Source organism: Rhea pennata, chromosome Z (assembly GCF_028389875.1).
Source record: "Rhea pennata isolate bPtePen1 chromosome Z, bPtePen1.pri, whole genome shotgun sequence".
Taxonomy (NCBI): domain Eukaryota; kingdom Metazoa; phylum Chordata; class Aves; order Rheiformes; family Rheidae; genus Rhea; species Rhea pennata.
The window spans coordinates 39,759,177-39,778,789 of record NC_084702.1 but is presented as its reverse complement, the minus strand read 5'-3'; positions in this window follow the sequence as shown (position 1 = coordinate 39,778,789).

The window sequence follows — 19,613 nt, the reverse complement described above, 5'->3', positions numbered from 1 at the left end:
AGTTAAGTGTCTATTGGCACAGATCAGACCAAAACTCCTTTATCTTCCAACTGTCCTAAATGCCTAATGTTAGAGAAGAAGCATAAGTGAACTTATAAGAGATAGAGGCTGTCTGGAGGCATTGCTCAGTCAATGGTTGGTAATTTGCACTGTCATTTTACTGATGTTAATTTGAGGACATAAAACCTTCCCCATGAATCCAGGAAAGCCCTAACTTACATGTTACCTCCTGGTGATGAGAGACCAGCGTAGCCACTGTGCCAGTGCATTTTGATCTTGCCACTTAAGAGCATGGCAGGTGCTTTTTGAGTCAATGACAGGTAAGCTGACACTATTTATTAATTTCTCCAGTTAGTCAATATGTTAATTCATTCTGAATCCATTTTCAGACATGTGAAGGACAAGATGGGAAACAGAAACAGTCAACAGCAAATGATGCTTAAGCAACCTGGTTACTTTCTGTGGTAAAATGCTTGGCTACCTGGACAGCAGACACTGGTGTATGTAAGACACCTTGACTTTCGTGTGGCTTTGGACACTGTCTACTATGGCATTTTCATCTGGAAGCTCATACAGGCAGGAGAAGCTGAGAAGCAGGTGGGCTGAAAATTGGCTGAATGGCCATACTGAAATACTAGTAATCAATGTCTCAGTATCTGACTGGTGGCTGGTAACAAGCAGCCTCTCCTGGTGAGAGGAGCTAAGGATGATCTAACAGCTGAACAACCAACTGAAGAGGGTTGACAAAAATGACAAGAGTCAAACTCTTCTCATTAGGGGCACAAACCATAACAAGAAACAAATAGCAGCTCAGGAGGTTGAGACTGAAAATTAGGAGAAATGTAAATTGAGCAAAGAGATACTGTTTGGCAAGGTGGAAAATCCATTATTAGTTTTTCTGCTATGCAGGACAGTTCTGTCCAATTTTTACTGTTTAGTGCAGTGTGAGTCTTGCACCGTGTTGCTCTCATGCAGCAACTGAGCTTCATGCATTTGTGCTGCTCCAGCAGCAGCAAAGAGCAGTGGGCAGAAAGTGTGGCACAGGGGAGGCTATCCATTGCTCTCGCTTCTTCCTGTCTTTCCCAGACCTGAAGCTCTTGGTCACTCCTGTGTACCTGAGAGGAGCAGTGGTTCTCCTCGTGAAAGCAGCATGTTTGTATGTGGGGATGGAGTGACCTGGCAACTGTTCCCCCATGCTGCTCCTTAGTTCAGAGAAACAAAATATACAGCCTGCGCTAAGTGTTTGGAGGGTGGGAGGATGATTGTAGAAGTAGATAAGGAGGCAATATGGTTTTTCAGATACCTTGCAGGCTTTGTTGCAATCTCTTACATCTTCTTTCTGTTTATAGTTTCAGAGCTGATTTCAGATATGAAGGTAGGAGGATCAACCCAAGCAACACCCGAGACCGCAGCGTTTGGGGGCAGCAGGGAGAACAGACGCAGCAGTGTGGATTGGCTAGCATGCAGGCAGGAAGAGCCTGACACTGTCCTGCCTAGGTTCATTACTGTGATATTCCTAATTAGCCTATGACTTAACTGACACCATGACAATGGTAGACTTTGAAGAGGAAAGTGCAGGTGCAGCAATTCATCAGGCACAGCTAAACATCTTTCACCAGTAACCTTGTTTTCCATAAATCCTTGGACTATAGTGAATATTGTCAGATATTGTTCTGATATGATTTAAAATATGTACATTGAGGCTGTGGGAGGACCCTCAGCTCTAGGCCCTTGAAAGAAGGCAAGCAATGGCTTTGTACCGAAGAACAACAGAAGCCTCTTATTAGGAAAAGGGCAAGAGAAAGCATTTGCCCCTGGTTAGATATTACATACCCAATCATGCAGAATATTCCAACACTAAAAGACTGCGAAATATGCTCCTTGGGGAGCCTGTGAGGCTTCACTATCATCAAGCTGAAGCTCAGGCTTGCCATACTATACAACATGAGCAGACCATCTCCACACTGTCAGTGAGAGTGGGACTGGAGTTCATGCCAGCCCTGCCCCACAATTAAATTTTTCCACCTGATGTATGAATTGACTTTCTCCAGACTTGCCATTGCTTTTGAGCATCACAGCGCTCCTGCCTCTCGAGTAACGTGGTAGCATAGATCCACCACCTTAGCAGCTTGTTTGTGGAGGTAGGAAAATTGAATTTAATTAATGCGACTGAAAAAGAAGCTCCCTTTGCCAGAGCACATATATTTAGTTAAGTGAATAGAAACAGGGGTTAGAAAGAGGGGAAACTATGCTGGCTGCAAGCCAGCCACCTGCCCCAGCTCCTGGCCAGGAGCTGTGCTGCCAGCAGCACTTCCTTCCCTTCCCTTCCCATCCCCACTGCCATTCGCCCCTCTTCCTCTTATGGGAGCAAGTACTGACTCTCCTGCTCTGCGGGCTGACAGACAGCAGAGGTAGGGGAGTACCTTAGAGCGAAAGTGGTTCCCAGTAGCAAGCCAACTTTTGTTTTTAATTATTTGCATGGTCCTCTCATCTGCTGTTGTAGCTAGAAGGCCGAAATGTACGGGGCGTTGTGTCGTGTACCTTGTCTAAGTAAAAATGAACTGGAGCTGGATAGAAAATTCACTTAGGAATACCTTCCATTTGTACCACTAGGTGTAACAGTGCGGGTATGATTTATCCTTTACCTCTCAAGCCAAAAAACATTAGTTTTCTCTGAACATCTGGCTGGCATCTGGGAGATCTGCAGTGTGCATCATTAATCAGAACATCATTGTGAGATTTGGTAATGACAGATAGATAGGGTAAGTTCACTATATTAACGCAATAATGTTCACTGGGGTACTGCAAAGCTATAGCCTTTAGTATGCACTTGAAAAAAATAATTGCTTTAATAACAGCCTAAAGTAAAGTGCAGTATTTGTACTTAACAAAACAATTTAATGAACATCTGTGTTCATTCCTACTCATTTGGTTTTTTACAAAGTAGATATGATATTTTTCTTTTTCTGTCCTACACTATTGTTTGCTATTAATGTCCTAGTATAGTTAAGTCACTATATCCATCTGCATATGTACTACATATGCAGGTAAACGTGTGTATATATATGTGTATGTATGTGTCTGTGTGCATATATACATACACACGCATGCATACGTACATATATATATACATACATACATAATCCCTGATTCTGCTAAGCCTAACACTCTAGAAGAGATTTCTTTTTTTATGGTCTACATATTCCTGAACTCTTATCTATAATTTATGTATGGTTACTTGTGTGTGTGTGCACATGTGTGTACACACAAACATCAACCAAACACTTTTTTTTCCTCCCTTCATTTCTTTGTTAATAAAAACAGGTGAGGAATCCCTTGACTCCAGTAGGATCAGGACAATGCATCTATTATCTAATTTCCCTGATAGATCACATTTGGCGAATTGGAAGACCAAGTTTTCCAACATATACTTGGCTCAATTTAATACTCAGTGATCGAACCTGATGTGCACATAAATTCCCACTGGATATGATGATGATGATGATGAACTGAATGCACTGCTTCCCTCCTATTAACATCACCCACAGACTCTTAGGAGCTTTTTCTTTTGTATGACCGTATGAGAAATGGAGATAGTCACCTCTTTAAATAGATCTAACTTTGCAACTGAATATTTTCCAGATCTATAAAAAGTGAATAAATACACTTGGGGCAAAATCAGAAGACATGGCTAGAGGGTATTGGCACCATGTTTCATACATAGAAAATTAGTACATTTTCTGCTATTTAACAGAGCTATAGGAAATGTATTTTAAGGCATATTTCAACTAAGTGACAGTGTAAACTGCTTGAAAGATAATTAGCAATTTTGCCACTTTTCACATGGTAGAACACCTAGTTTAAATGTTTCTTCCTCTTACTTTACCGATGTTTTAAAAATCAAATTATTCCACAATTAATTAATAAGATACCTATTTTAAATATAAAAGCTCTCTTTCTCACACACAAGCATACCTATTATCTGTTAACTCTCCATCCAGAAATATTGAGAAATTACAAGTAAATTGATGGGGGAGTTGTGTTTTTCATTGATTTTGTTGTTGTTTTTTAATGCTAGGAAAAATCAATTGGGTTATAATTGGCTCTAAGTGGCATTCACATGGGCTGCAGCTTGCTTTTCTTACCTGAAGCCAAATAACACTCAGACAAAGCTATTTCTTCCCAGCATTTGAAAACATCAAGGAAAATCTAATCCAAAATACCTCGCAATTTGTGATGAGGAGCAAGGATTCAGTGGTTAGAAGATAAATAACAGAGGGGCTACTCATCTTTTGTGCGTATCTTTTATAACCAGAATTAGTCACAGTACTTTGCTACATCGCTGTATTTTCTAAATAATTCTTTGCTTCCTTTTTCACAAAGGCTTTTTGGTACCCAAACTCGTTAGTTCATGGATCACCGTGATAGAGGACACTGTTCCCCAGTGCCCCCAAAAACCCAGTCTGGAGTTTCCTTTAATTCCACAGGTAACTGTAAAGGGTAGCGAGTATCTTCCTTCATAGAACTGTTGCTCCTTTACTACAGGAGGACGTAATGCTCAACATGGAAAATGTCATGTTTTCTTTTAATGGTAAATACCTGTGATAGTATTTAGGAATCTGATAACGCCATTCCTTCAGCAGAGCTAATAAAGAGACTGAGAAAAATCTCTTGATAGAGCCTCCATATTTCCGGTACTGAAAGCTAGAACCATAGCAGCTCTTTGAGTGATCACTATACCACTTAAACACAAATGTCAGAAAGCAATGCTTCGTACGCCCTGTCAAAAGAGGAGGAAAGATGCAAAAAGGCAGCAGCTAGTTAAGAAAAGAGTAACATTAGCCTGGAGTATCCCATGCAGGATAATCTGGGTGGAAAGTTGGGCATTGCTCCAGCAAGGAGTTTTCGGGCTGGCTGATCAAAAAGAAAAGGATTTTTATGATCGCTCTCTCATCTCTCTATCCTACAAATACCACTGTAAATAATCCACAAATACCACTGTAAAAATACATAGAGATACTGTAAAGAAGACTCGTAACTACCTTAAAATAGAGGAAGTCAATTTTGGTTTCCGGATATTGCTTCCTTATATTCCAGCATGTAAACAAGTTAATATGAAGTGTATGACTAAGCTGTTGTTAAGTGTAAAGCTTTATGCTGTTCTTTGGCAAAGTAAATACAGGCTGAATATCTGTGATGATGGGAATCTTTTAGTAGGGGTTTATAGCTTTCTGTGCCTTTATCTCTACGTGTCAGTTACGTGCCTCAGCTGCCAAATTAATTTCAGATGTTCTTCCAAAGGCTTTGCTCTGCTTTCTTGGTGATTTATACTGACAATTGTATTAGAGTATTGGGCTTAGAAATGCCTTCTTTTTCTGGACAAGGAATCAAGGAAGCAATGAAATGAGGTTGGTGGCCGATTTCAATAAACCAGAGATTTTTACAAAGAGATGTATAACTCCAAGCCAAGAAATCCTTTCTCAACAAACTAAACATTGGTCCTTATAGCCTTTCATATCCTCACATTAAATTCCTCTTGTTCCGTATTCTCTTTGCGAGCTAGTGGTAAAATACATGGGCTCTCTACTATAAACCACTATTTTGACAGGTAAATGTTAAAAGATATTGCTTTGGCAACAGTCCTCCCAGCGTTATCATCTTTAAAGTTTGAGCGTGTAACACAAGTAATGGCAGACCCAGAATCTGCTGGCTGTGCAGAATTACAGCAGTTTACAAAGACAAAAAATCTACAGTGTGGTAGGTTCTTAGCACACAAACTCAACATTCATGTAAGATATTTGATTCATTTCTGAAATAAACAATCATAATTATTAATCCTAACTGATATTAGCACCTTGGAAGTAGTCTATCCTCAAAACCAAATGTTAGGTACTACGATAAATCAAAGAATAGGTGCTACAATTATACTGGATCAAACAGAAGATTGTTCTGATCAGCTCAAAATATGGAGCGATAGAAATACAGGATGAATCTAATAGTTCGAACACGTCTCTGTTGTTTCTTAATCTCCAGGCTGTCATACTATATTACACTGAAGCCTAACTTGCCTTAATTAACTTAATTACTAATTACTGCCTACCACTAGCAAAAGCAATAAAAAGTAGCATTCTAATTTTGGAGAAGACAAACTGGGACATGGCACTGGAGGCCGTACTCCTGATCTGCTCAGTCACTTATGTTCGGATGTTATAATACCAAATTGAATGCTGGGTAAGGGTGTGCGCATGCTTATTTCTCTATTTTGCCATAGCTGCTCTAAAACTGTAGGTTATGAAATCACTAAACACAATCTATTTACAAAATCAGCTATACTGCTGGCATATTTTATTTAATAATTTCTCTGCCCTCTCTTTGAAATCCTTGTAGCTTTTGGCCATAATAAAGTCAGCTTTGGGTTATCAGGAAGCATTTGGTGGCCTGTGGCGTTCCAAGATGTTCTGTAGGACCTTCAGGGACTAGAAGTTATTTATTGCCTGCAATTGCAGCCCCCTGAACTCAGAGACTCTGGGGTCCCAGTGCTATCTTCACCTTTGAAGCACCATCTGACAGCAGGACAGAGCTTCTGCAGTTATTAGCCACACTTTCTCATTACAACACTGAGCACATGCTTTTTTATACTCTCTGGAAAACTTTTGGAGAGCAACACCTCAGACATCTGAATTCCCAGGCAATACAATCCAGTTTAACGTGAATTTCTCTGTGCAGTCCTACAAAACACTTTACTTACTGATAGAAACCACCTGCTGCTGGTGTGTTTGCACCCAATTTAATCTATTTGTATTTTGACATGTGAAAATTAAAGAGAAGGCTGAAACATAAAAGCTCTAAGCATGCGTAAGTATCCTGAGGACCAAGTCTGAGTAAAAGGAGAACGGAAAGCTGCAGTAAGAGAGGACGTAAAAGGTGAGCAGGTAAGAACTGACATGCACAAGAAGGTTTTGGAACGTGCTAATAAAGACAGGGTGGCTGGGTTTACCGGGTGGTGAGGGAAGGGCTGAAAAACAAAGCTCAGAGGAGAGCGTCCCTGGCTACGGATGATCGCAGAACATGGCAGAGAAGAGACCTCTCTGTTTGGGAAAGGGCTGTGACTGACTGCATAGACCTGCCCTGAGAAATTCATGAATATCTCATGGATGTCTCACAGCATTCATGGACTACACAATAGTTTGGGTATCTTTTCAGTCTGAAGAACGTCGAAAGGCATGAGTTTCCTTTTGGACTAAAACCTCATAATTTATTATTTTAAATTAAGATTGCCAGGAAATCATCAAAGCTCCCAAATCAGTTTTTAAGAAGAAGGATCTTATAATGCCTCTCATATTTACACGCCTCACATTCTCCATTTTAAAGTAGTATGTTAACGTGAAACTTTGTGAAACTCCTAGCTAACCTCCTGCTGTGCTTGCCCTTTTCCTCACCCTTTAATACAGGGCTTCTTCCTATTAAATATGAAGAAACTTATTACATAACCTTTATTTTCAAAAAAGAAAAACTCGTATTCCACTTAAATTTAGTTATGTTCTGACACGGTCAAAATTGTTGCTCCTTTTCTTAGAACAAAATGGTGGAAATACAATTGGACATTTTGACATAAGGTTCCCGGCATCAAAGTGGCAGGATGTTGCAGAGGGGCTGCTTCAGCACTCGCAGCCAGCGCCGCAGCGATGCCGAGAGGACAGCCGGGGCGACTGCTGAACAACCGGGTCCCTAACGGCCCGCGTGGCCTCCAGCCGCGTTGCACAGGGCGGCAGCTGGGAGAGGGACACGCAGCACCTCCCCGGCAGCCCCTCGAGAAAGAGGAGTACCGCGCGGCCGCGTCTCTAGCGGGAGGGCCAACCTTCAGCCACCCCTCCCTCACCTCTGCAGCGGAGACGGATGGAGAAGCAGCACTCGCCGACTGCTTCGTGGCACTGTTAGAACTCAAATCTGCGCTTTCCTGGAGCAAATACACAAGTTTGCGATTTACACTCTGCAGAGTGAGCTGAAAAATATGGCATTTGCTAGTTCTGGAAGGCTGATTCTCCAACATAATGTTCTTTAATATGTTTTGGCCTGCAATTGTAGTATTTATACTGCATTTTGCACTGCTGTCACTCAAACGCCGCTGTGAATGCTCAGTCTAAGTTCCGCTCCAAAACAAAAGTGTTGTACGACCTTGTTAACCTAGTTTCTGCTCAGAATTAATGTTAGTGTGATGACTTGAATTATCTCCCCAGATAATCGCAATATGGCATGCAATTTTGAATGTCATGTTTGGCTGACTCATGGGAAATGGAAATAAAAAATAGCCTGAAGCACTGGGAATGCAAATACATTACCTCTTTGGCAGTGGTCACTTTATATTTCATTACAACAATTTTATTAAAGGCATATCAAAACTGATTAAACATTTTCATGGGATTACACATTCTGAGTCAAATTCTGCCATTTAAAGAGGACTTTTTACATGGGATTGCTGACAGACCTTTATCTGGAGTGACGATGACAGAGAAAACTAGTTGTGTAAACAAACTTCAATCACTAATTAGGCAGGAAAGTAATCATGAAAAATAATTAGGAAAACACAACTATGTCTGAAAACACAACAGTGTCTATACTTTTGATAAAAAGAAAATATCATTTCTAATAAGGATTCTACTATTCCTTGAAACCTCATTCAATTTTGCAGTTATATGGAGTTAAATAGAGCCAAAAAGATTAAAATCCTATTTTGAAAATGAATAGATATAGTTTAATAAGGTATAGTAAATAAATGAAATTCAGTTGGAACAATTCATGATGGATTTAAATGATTTTAAAATGGAAATATTTGTGTGTCATTCGGACAGCTTGGTTAGCTCCTGTTCAATTTTAGCTAAGCAATTAAGAAATTCAGTTTTTACAGTCTTTCATATACATAAATTGATCAAGTGGACTGCATCAGTGTACTGTATTTTGGAGTGCAAGTAGCTAATCTTGCTGTCAAATACCATAACCCTATAGCTCTTGCTTTTGTATGAAATTAAATTGTGATTGTTCTAATACACTTAAATCAGAAAAATACCGTTTGTATTGTGGGGATCATTGATGTTGCTCTGAAATCTTGCTAGGTCTACAGGAAAATCTTGTAGCATTGCCAGTGTTTGCACAGTTATTAAAATCTTTGTGAAATTACTGAACCCTGTATCAGTATTTCTAAATTTACAATCAAAATATGGAGTAAGAACATACACAGGCAGGAAAGAATAGGCAGTTTCCACAAAGAATGTTACGAGAAAGGCTCAAATCCTAAATATGTAGGGCTAGGAAGAACTTGAAGAGAACAGCCAGTCTTCCTGGGACAGGATCCAACTTCATCTACATAACCCACAGCACGGATTTGTCTTCTTAAAATTTTCAGTGGAAGACATTCCACAGCTTCTGGATATCCTGTGACTGTTTCACCTCCTTAAGAGTTGCATAGTTTGGTAACACCTAAGCTCAGTCTCTTTTGGTGTAAATTAAGCCTATTTCTTCCACCTTTCTCCACAGAAAACAACCGAGCACTTTCCCTTTGGGAAAATTTTTCCTGTATTGAAATATTATCATCATACGCTACTCCCTTCTCTGTTAGTCTAAATAAATGATAAAGAATATCAACTTTTCCTTAAAGGCCGTATTTCCAAATCTCCATCATTCTTCTCCCATCTGGACTGTATCCAGCTTATTTACACCTTTCACATACCACAGTGCCCCAGAGTGAACTAGCTCTCAAGCTGGACCTTATAGCATCAAGTACAGCTGAGCAATTACTTCCTGTCTTTATATATAAAATTGTTGCTAATGCATAACTGAAATTTGAGGGGCAGTATAGAAACATTACCTTGCCAATACAGTTTTAGCTTGCTGTTCCCTCTAGACCCTTTTCTGTGGCACTGCTAAGTATTTAGTGACTTTGCAGTATGAATTTCTACTTCCAGCTACAAATTCTTGTACAGTTGGTCTTTATCACCTTTATCAAGGGCATCTGCTGACTCATGTTCAGTTTGGTATTCAGCAGGTCCTTTTATGGAAACCAGAAGGTCACAGTTCACATAAAAAAATAAGTATTTTAAAATAAATGTTCCACAACTGCCTACCAACAGCAGGAATGAAACAACAAAAAATGGAATTCGTAAGCTGATGTGTGCATGTAACACTGTTTTCAAACGTTTTGCAGACTTGTGGGCAGTGAGAGCTATAGGTACTCAAGGGATCATAGATTAGGACTTTGATTAGTCCTCTTCACTGGCAATCTCGGATGGGAAGATTATCCTAAATAAACAACAGAGAATAGCTATAGCCACTGAAAGCAATATTTCACTTTCTCTGTAATATATAAATACATTTAGAGCTAAGGTGAAGGTCATTGACTGGTGTAAATTTACAATACTCCATTAATTTCAGGGAAGTTGTGGTACTTTGTACTCATAGAGGATGCATGACAAGCTTTTCAGTACCATGTAAAACTCCAGCCTTTTGTGTTTTGATACGGAAATATTTGCTTGCATTTGTTTGCCTGTGGGTAGATCCAGGACTCCAGACCTATAACTTTTTTTTTTTTTTTTTTTTTTTTTTTTTTTTTTTTTAATTTACAGTTGCACTTTAGTGTAATGAGGAGATACCTAATACTTGGTCCATAGTAACTGTAATGTTAAAAGATAGCCAGATGAATGAATGAATGAATGAATGAAAGAAAGAAAGAAAGAAAGAAAGAAAGAAAGAAAGAAAGAAAGAAAGAAAATGCTGTAGAAAAAAGAGGTAGTGCTGAGCTCTGTGAAATTGCTGAGTGACAGCAGCAGAACATTGATCCATCTGGCAACTCCAAACAATGCATCTGGCAACTTATGGGCAGTAACTCTGCCACTCCTGACAAAATGCAGAAATATTTCTTATCACTTCTGAACAAGACACCTGCAAACCCAGATTCAGGCCTTATAAATCTAACTGCAAAGTCAGCCGGCAACCTGCAGTCAGTGGAAAGAGCTTGCTGACCTTTGAGGAATTGAGAAGTGCTATTGACAAACCAAAATGACAACGGATTCTCGCTATTAATGGAAGAGGACCATATTTAATTTATTTGAATCACTGTTTCTTACGGATTTATGGTTCAGACTCTGTGTTTTGCTTTCCTTGTCATGTAAATGTACTAAAAAGGGATTTTTTTTTTCTACTATATTTCCCTTTGGGCATCTACATGGAAATCCAGCTGCAGAGCTGCTGCTAGATAGCGGGCAAATCAACTGTCAAAGCAAAATAGAGCCAAAAAACAGAGAGTTTGTATTTTCTGATTTACTGTAAATATGTATCCCTCTTCTTCAGTGTCTTGGGTGTAAAGTCCTGCTAACAGACAGAACATCTGGCAGCCCAGGGCCTCTCAGCACTGCAACTGCTTCTAACAGCACTGCTCCCTCAGAGAACAGGGTATGTTGAGCCTTTCTTTGTACATTATGAGTTGCTTAAAAACTGCTTGCCAGATGAAGGAACAGTAGAAAAGAGTTTTACTGAGGTACTCAGAAACCTGCATTGTATCTTCAGTTGTGCAGTTTCACACTTCCTCTTTTTTTTCCCCTCCAAGAGGAAGTTATGTTAATTGGAGAGTAGCATCTCCAATTTATTTCTTAAATAAGAGTAAATTAAAACACAAAAATAATGTTAAGATTCTAACAAGATTTTGGAAATAAGTACTTAAAACGTACTTTACTGCTTCCTGAGAGCTGATCGTTTCCAAAATGGACACAAGCCCATACTTCTTTCTGTAACAAAATGCTTTTGCCTTTCAAAGTTTGAACAATTTAATTCATTCTTCTCTCTGAACTTGAATAGATGTAGCGCTATATCTGAACTATTAGTTATAATAGCTCTTACGATTATTTTGTTGTTTTTCTTAAATTGATACAGATACAATACGTACTCAGACAGCTAAATCCAAGAAAATCTTACCACAATTTAAAGAGAGCTTTACCATGGGCCTAAGGCACAGTTGGTCAAATTATAGCCCGAGAATGAAGATATTTAGCAACATATTTTTAAAAGACTGCATCTCCCCCCCACCCTAATTTAAAAGTTTTCCTTTCTAGTCCTTTGTACAAGAGAACTAGCCAAATATAATCAACGCTAAGAAAGATCTAGTCATACCTCAAAATGCACTAAAACCCACAGTTTTATTGATGCACAATTCAGTGAATTAAGAGCAAATATAATCCTGAATAAACAAAAGACCTCTTTTTGTTTATATATAAGCCAAAGGTGCATACTGATTTTTCAGGACAAATTTCTCAAAGAATATTTCCTTACTTGATTTATTCCACGCAAATACACAACCAGTTAGCAGCTCTAGAGAACTACAGTGAATGAGGTTGCTGCTCTGCCTTCGACGGAAGCGCAGCAGGAGTGATCGCACCCGAGCTACCACTGTAATGGCAGTCATTAGATAGCACTCAAGTTAAAAAAAGGAAAATTCCCTATATACTTATTAACAGAATCAATCTTGTTGCCTAGTTTCAGGCAGGTAGCCTGTCTACTGTACTCTTTCAAAAACCCCACCAGAACACAAAGGGGACTACATTAGATTATTAATTGGAATTAATTGCAATTCGATTATGAATTGGAATTATCAGTTGGAAGAGGGGAAACTCAAAAGCTAACAAGTAAAAAGAAAATGCTTCATTCTGGATGGTTATTGGTGTAAGGAAGTTGATATATAAGAAGCCCTGACCCTTTTATAAGTCTCATTTGAGACTGAAAACAAAGTGATTAGCCTCTATAGCTGCTGTTTGCAGAGCACACTCCTCTGCCCTGCCAGGTGAAACTCCTGTTTTTCTCCTAATTTTCTTTAGTATATCCTGTATGCTATAATCCTGCCAAATGGTCTTTAGATAGATATATATATATATATTTATATATATATATATGTACTTCATTTGAACTCCAGGTCACTTTAATTGGCACTCATGCTTGAAACAACTGAAAAAACAATAGAAAAAAAAGGAACTTAAAAAGAAAAACTCAGATGTTATCAGACGGGGTGAACCATAGAAATACTGCTTCTGTCCTTAACAAGAAAAGCCCCCACCTTGGACCTTTCACAGTGGACACGCTAATACGGTTGTTGACTCGGTTGTTGACTCCTTTGCTGCTCTTCCCCTCTAGCACGTTGCCATTTCCTCCCTGCGTCCACCTGAATAACCACGGCAAGCTCGAGAGCAATTGCCAAAGTCGGCTGCATCTTTTCAAGCCTGCCCTTCTCTGCCCTGAGGCCATGTGTTTCCCAAATCCATCCCTTGGTCTAATAAAAGACCTGACCTCTGCTACAACCCTTGCCCCTCTTGAAAGTTATAACTTTGTTCTGGCTGTGGCCCTTTAGTTGTAATCTTCTTGCAAAATCTCACCTGTGAAGACTTAAAAATGATGAACAGAAGTGTTTCAACATTTTTTTTTTCTTTAAGTGACAGGCACATTGTTATAGCTTGTGTCTATATAGCACAGTTTGTAGGATTTTTTCCTCAAAAATGTTCTTTTGATATTGGTCTGCCCTGTCATTTGTGGGAGAGCCTTACAACTGTAATGTGATGCCACACATAAATCAGCACTGCGCAGGCACTGCACAGGCTATAACCCAAGGGCAAATCAAGAGCAAAGCTGGTGCAAATTTTTATTGTGCAAATTTAGAGGGCTTGCACAGGCACAAGTGGCCCTACTTACTTACTGGCTATCCAGTTGCCTGTCATAGCAGCAAAATAAATGAGAAGCAGCTCTAAGGAGAGTCACAGCTCTTATTTAGTCACTTAAGGGCACTATATAAACTGGAATACTTGAAAATAAGCTTAAGGTGAAAGTTAGAACTAGAAACAAGATGATATCCATGTATTTAAAGTCCTGAAAATGAAATAGGGTATATGGCAGGGACAAGTGGAACACATACATGTTCAAGGACAAGTCGGGAAAGGAGCAGAGAGATCGGATCTAGGAAGACATAATTATTTAAACATTCTCTTTTTCAGAATGAATCCCTGACTAAAGAGCAGTTTGGGGCCTAAGATGAATTTTAGTGATTTATTTTATTGCTCATTTCTCTAAGGCAGAAATAGGAGCGCTAAGAACGGTAGGGATCAGTTTTATCCTTTACAATTTCCAAAGCTTGAAATTGAGACATTATACAACCTTCTTCCCCTTCCCTCAGTGAGAATACGTTCAACTTTCTCAACCCTTTCCTGTAATACAAATCAAGGGAGTCGTGACAGAAAACTATCGTGACAGATGATAACTACATTATTGGGAAAAAGCATTGTACACAGATCTTTGTAGTGTTCATTTTACATTAGACCTTTTCCTTCATATATTCTTCAAGCAATATTCCTGGCTGTTCTCCTTATTGCAGCTGACAGGCTGATAGGTTTTAATACAGTATTTTCCTCCACTTTCTTGAAATCTATTTCCTTGTCAGTTTATTACCAAGCCTTACTATTTATTTCATATCTTGTGGTTCTTTACTCTGGAATTTACTAATGTATTTGAATGTGCAGTGAACTCCATTTGCACTCTGCTAGGCAGGTACCTAAATGACTCCAGTCATTCTGAATCAGATTACATTTTACATTGTCCTTTATTATTTAATGAGACTTCCAGTTCAGTATCATCAAAAACCTTGCCTGTGACATTAGCTGCCGGAGCTTTGCTGTTTTCTGCCTTTTCTCAGAGAGCTTTAGGATGCAAGTTGCTCAGACTAAGTGTCTCGTCAGGTTCAAGAACCTCCTGTCTTCTCAGAAACACGCTCCAGAAAAACAAACAAGCAAGAAAGGCAAGAAGAATCCAACCTTAAACAAAAGGAAATTCAAACGAGGCAAGTTTGTCTGATCCAAGCTTTGCTTGCCGGAAATGTCATATATTGCAGAACATCTCAGGGCATTACAAAGGGTAATGGGGCCTGGAAACAAGCAAACTGAATTCTGGTAAAATGGAGCCAGGTGAGGTATTTCCAAAAAGCACTAAAACTACGCTCTTGTTTGTGCAGATATAGCAGAAACCCTAAGATTAAGCAACAAAGGAATGTTCACTGTCATGGAGATTTAACACGGCTTGCTCTTTCCTTTGGTGACACTCACTGGCCTCATTCTCTGAGCTACTGTTGTCATCTAAAATGTTTAAGTAGCAAAAGTGAGGGAGAAGAGAGAAAGAGAGAGTGAGAAATAGAGATTTGTAGAACAAATTGATCTAATCCTGAAGTAACAAGTGAAGTTATGTGAAATTCAAATTCTAGTTAAGTACCAAACATGTATAGAAGTTAACACATACTTACATTTTAAAGTAAAACTGTTCCTATACTACTCAGCCAATTCACAATTTTACAGTTCCTCCTTAATTTCACTGCAAAGAATCCAGGTCTTAACAAGGCTTGGCGGGGTGGAATGTTTAAAAATATCAGCAACAGCAGCAAAACCAAAGAGAAGACGTGTTATTCATCAGCTCTCCAGACCAACGTTAAAAGGTAACGTATTAGCAATTACAGCTGGAGAACTCAGTGCTTATAGGATGAATGAGGAATTTATTGAATGTCTAAGTTGCTGAGATTTATTTAATTTTTCCCCACAATGATTGGCAAATGAAAGTTTCCCGGCCCCATTCCCAAACTTCCCACCCCAGTAAACTTGAGATACTGAAAAGCACCAGGAGTCTTCTGAGCTGGCGTTAGAGTGATCCTGCCTCTCTCTGCCAAAGGCAGCAGGAGCCCACCTGTATAAACAGGGGGTGTATTCCTTGGATTGTGGCAACTCTGCTGAGAAAATTTGCTCTTGGGAGATTCCATGGATAATGTGTTTGGAGGTTTCTGTGAGATTTCAGTGGAATTGCTCGGGTTTTTTTTTGTTTGTTTTTTTGTTTTTTTTTTCTTTTCCTTTTCCTATACCGTTTCTTGACTAGGAAAAGAGAAATCCTGGAGGCGAGGTTATTTGCACCTCTAAGAAGACAGCTCAGGGGTAAGAGGTTACATTGGCTTCCTGCCTCCCTAGCCCTGCATTTTTCTGAAAACCTAGAGCTGCCTCAGCTCCACAAGCCAATCCAAAATATTGCAACCTCTGTTTCTTTTCCTTGGTACTTACTTAGTTACTGTGTTCACCTGTATGCGAATTGGAATAATTTCTCAGTCGCTTTGGTTTTCATCACAAAAATACTGATGTATTGAAAACCTTGTGCTGGTGCACGCGTATATGAAAATACAGCACTTCCAGTGTAACTTAATCAGGTGCGAGATGGCCCTTCGCATCAACCCAGAGAAGGAGAGCTTGTGGCACAGCTCATGCTTTGTTAGAGATAGTATTGTTTTCTTCTTGTAGGAGATGTGGATTCGAGTCTCTAGTTTCAAGAAATTTAAGCCAGCACTCTCAAGGAAGTTGAAACTACCAGAACACAGCTTGTCTGGGCAACATTTCTGGAAATCTTTTTCTTTTTCTTTCTTTCTCTCCTCACTCATAAATGGTCAAATGGCTAAATTTCAAACTGCTTAAGTGAGGAATATTAGTAAACACCTGCTCATATCCTATGGACCTCAGCGGAATCCAAGACCATGATTTAAGTTTAGGATACATTTGTTTTCATAAATATGTATGGCATTAGGGTTATCACCATTATTATTCACACTTCTAAAAGAAGAATATTCGCAGCTCAAAGGCAAAAGGCCACGCTGGATTTAACCTCTTCTAATTTATTCTGAGGGGGCTCCAAACCCCTTCTGAAGGTGGATTGATGGGGCTGCTAATAGCCTTGAAGTCTAAACACTGATGTTGCTATTTTCTAGTATTTTCTCAACTCTATAATGTAACTACATGCATAGTTACATCACATATTTTAAATTAATTGTTGAAACAGTTCTTAGTATACTATTTAATTTATCTTAACTTAAAGTCAACTTAAGTAAACTTAAGTTACAAAACTAGGAAAACAACATAGGTTGTATTTAATAATATATATTTGAAAAAAGCGTAGTATGGATGTTGAATTAATAAGCAATGAGTTGTTTTAACACAGAAACTGTAATGGGATGTTTGAAAATAAATTTTAATTGAATCTACCTCAGAAACCTAAAACAACACGGTTTTCTATATAATGTCAAAAGTGCACAACAGCCACAACCTACGAATCCATAGGGAGTGCTCTCTCCCTTTCATTCTCTTCTCGCACGTGGCAGCATTAAATTGATAGAAATCTGTCTGCACCCTCTACCAGGCTAAAAAAAATACAATCGCGACTCTGCTGCTCCTTGTATGTTTTGGTGTTGATATGGCTTACTGGAGGCAATGTAGGGAAAATACAGCCAGATGAGCACAAAACCATCTCATTCAACGAGTAACACCCCTCGCTCGCTCGCTCTCTCTTTCTGGTATATAACATGCTATACAATTTATATATTTGTACACATGATATTTAACCATAAAATTTGTGGTTGTGAGTGTGAATTTTGGAAATAACTGTCACACTCATCTTACTTAAAACTGATCACAGAATTGAAAGATTACTTTTGAGGCATCTCGAAAATAACAAAAACATTTTCAGGTTTCACAAAAAAGGAACACTTCACCTTTGTCCACCAAAAATAGGAGGAAATTGGAAAACAATGATTTTTTTATTTTCTCGATTTCTACTCTCCCTTTTTTTTTTGTGCAGAAACATAACAAAATGAATGTAAAAATATCTTAAGAAGAGAAGCTAAAAATGGTAGGAAAAAGGTTCAAATCTAAGCAGTTGGTAACAGTACGGCTCAAAGAAGACTCACGCATCTCTGAGACTTCTGGTGGTGGTAGTTGCTGGGACAAAATTGCCAATAACTTCCGCCAGTTATTCTGGGTTCATTTATCAGCCTCTGGTCTTACCTGGTTGTATTTGGAGAGTGCCTTAGACACTCAGCTCCCGGCTCAGCCTGGTCATGAGCAAATGATACACTGTGAATTCTGCTGCAATGGCTGATGCAGCAGAAATGAAAGCAGAGACAACTACAGCATTAGTTTCAGCCGAAAGAGAAACAGAAGGACACTTAATTAAAAGCTTTCAAACCGTTGGGGTGCTGATTGAGGGAAAGTCTGCACTAAGAGGAAATGCTGGAGAAGAGGGTTCACAACCCTCTGAAACTGGATCCTTACGTGACAGAGTAAGAGTTTGGAACATCCCAGCCACCATCCTCAATGGAGCATGGTGTTAATGCAGGTCCTTGAGGGGAGGTGAAGCATCCTGCGTAACAGCTAAGTGCCAAGGGCACATATCCTTAGAAGGCCTGCAGGCCTTCTCCAGCTCTGGCCAAATCCCTTCTCCAGCCCCCCTCCCCCCCCCCCCCCCCCCGACTGACAGCTCTCTGCCTGTCCTGTGGAGACACCTCTGTGTGTCCTTCGCAGATCCAAACTCTCAACTCAGCATAGTGGAGAGTGTCTGGTTCATTAGCCTAGTAATTAGGGTACCTGCCTGGTAGAAATGGAAACTTCTGTCTTAACCTCCCCTCTAGGATCATTTGTGTATTTTGCATTAAGCGGCCAGTTGATCAGCCCTGAGGCCTCCTTTTCTCTGGGGAGCACCTGGTTGCCCCACTCGCCCTGGCAGCCCCTGAAAGCGGGTTGGGTGCTCTTCTGCAGAGCACGAGCCACAGCTGCAGCCAGGGCTGGGGAGCGCCCCCTGACGCACCAGCACCTCTGGTCTCAGTGCAAGGCACAGGGGATCCCTTGGGGTGAAAAAGGCATCAGACCCCCATGTCCCTCAGCCACAGGGTACGTACTGGGCAAATGAGAAAGACAGCAGAGTCATGCAGTCCCAAGGCAGGCTTGCCAAAGCTCAGGAAAGAACAATTGCATTCCTTTGTATGGCCTTTCAAAAACTCCACTGATATAGTCTGATTTTGTTTCCTAATATTAAAAGGATGCTGATACCACATACAGTGATGCACAGAAAATAAATAAATAAATAAATAAGCAAGCTAAATGTCAGATGTGTTAAACATGCACTTAAGCAGCATGGCAAGCCACATACTCCTGTCTGCAGCTTCACTGCTCTCAAGCCTTTTCCAAACATTCCCTCTGAAAAAATCAAAACATGCTGGTTTGGAGGAACAAGGTTTCCCTGGAACAATCACAGGGAAATGTCTTGCCAACTCCCCCCTCTCCCCCCCTTTTTTTTTGTAGTTTGGCTAATGACGACAATAGCCTATGTGACAAACTAGCACACAGAGATACGAACCTTCAGATAGGGCCTATTCTCCTTAAGCACATTGGAAAATCCTACATAATACCTACACGTACAACCTCAAAATCATTTTAAAACTTTGGCCCTGCTTCATGGTATCAAAACTTGAATGGAGGTTTCCAAGTTACTTAGAAATAGGTACTCCTTCATCTTGTACAAAAACAAATTAAAGTAACAAATCTTGCGTTCTAATCTTTAATGCCATTTAAAATAAGTTGAAAGTCAAGAAACTGCTAAAGAGAAATTCTCTGAATTTCTTGACATCTGCCTTCTTGTATCTTGACAAGATCATACTAAAATAATCAACAGCAATTTCAAGTATCCAGATAAGAATTTATGCTCAACAATATTATGACTGAGAATATCACCTATGATGT